Below are 1,137 nucleotides of genomic sequence, written 5' to 3'. Positions count from 1 at the left end.
ATTTCATCTTTGGTTAGAAAAATATCATCAATGATATTTTATGTACTAAATGCTTAGTAAAACTAGATCTTGCTAATCAAGTTAAATTTTATGTCTCTAGCAATACCTATGACTTTGATAAATATGCATTAAATATGCTCTTAAGCAGTTTTCATTGCTAAGATTTTAGTTTGAGAAAAACACAGAAACTGATAAATGTTATACAATATAATTAGTGTTATAAGAAGAAAGAGATAGAAAATCTGTTTAATTTTAAAGATAGCATAACCCTCTGGAATGAACAATCACATATTGATCTTGAAAGACAAATAGGCAATAAGATATCTACATTTGTTATCTCCAAAAGTGTAATACTTGCAAAGAAATGGAGATTCTATTGAAGAAATTTCAAGTGGAAAAGTTTAATAATTGATAATATGGTATTTGTAACCATTAACAGTTATTGTGCTGAGTACAAATAATTGAACGCCAGGTCTTGTTTCTAATTGCTTACATTTGTGTAAACTCTCGTAGACCTGCAAATGATAGTGTTATATTTGCGGTACACTTTTTTTTAATTTGGGAATCTTTCAAATGATTTAAATAATTTTAAAAGGAAAAAGTCAAAACATTCTGCATGTGTAAAATTTAATCATGTTTGTTATTAATGTCTATATTATAGGCCATGACATACAATCATTTAAAACAAGACATATGGACAACTGCATAAACATATGTAACAATAAAGAGAAGATGAAAATACGATGTTAATTCATTCTTTGTATCTTCGCAGTCATTTCCTTTTCACCATTCAGTCTGCATACCCTCTGATATTTTCTCAGTCCCTGTAGATTAATTTTGCTTCCTTTTAAATTCCTTACAGAAGAAACCATACAGCATGAGCTCTATATCTGCCTTCTCTTGCTCGGCATAAAGTTATTAACATCCCTCCACCCCCCATACGATTATATGGTTCTACAGTTTATTTGTATGTAGCTCAGCAAAATTTGTGGTGGTCTTTGCCAATGCTAACTTTCTATCTCCTATGGAGTGTCAGGGCTTATGCATTGGGCTGTGAACCTGGAAGGCCAGGAATTCAAAATCACCAGCTGCTCCTCTGCAGAAAAACAAGGTTTTCCACTCCTGTAAAGAGTTACA

The 1,137-nt window shown here is 31.6% G+C and overlaps 1 protein-coding gene across 1 annotated transcript in view; it reads left to right on the top strand.

Moving 5' to 3' along the window:
• LOC101651237 (olfactory receptor 6C6-like) overlaps nucleotides 1-1,137 on the top strand; it is a 7,890-nt gene that overhangs the window by 945 nt on the left and 5,808 nt on the right. The gene's annotated exons all lie outside the window — the stretch shown is intronic.

Source organism: Echinops telfairi, unplaced genomic scaffold (genome assembly GCF_000313985.2).
Source record: "Echinops telfairi isolate 266 unplaced genomic scaffold, ASM31398v2 ScPeMD7_7404;HRSCAF=8442, whole genome shotgun sequence".
NCBI lineage: Eukaryota > Metazoa > Chordata > Mammalia > Afrosoricida > Tenrecidae > Echinops > Echinops telfairi.
This window is presented reverse-complemented; position numbering and strand designations above follow the sequence as displayed.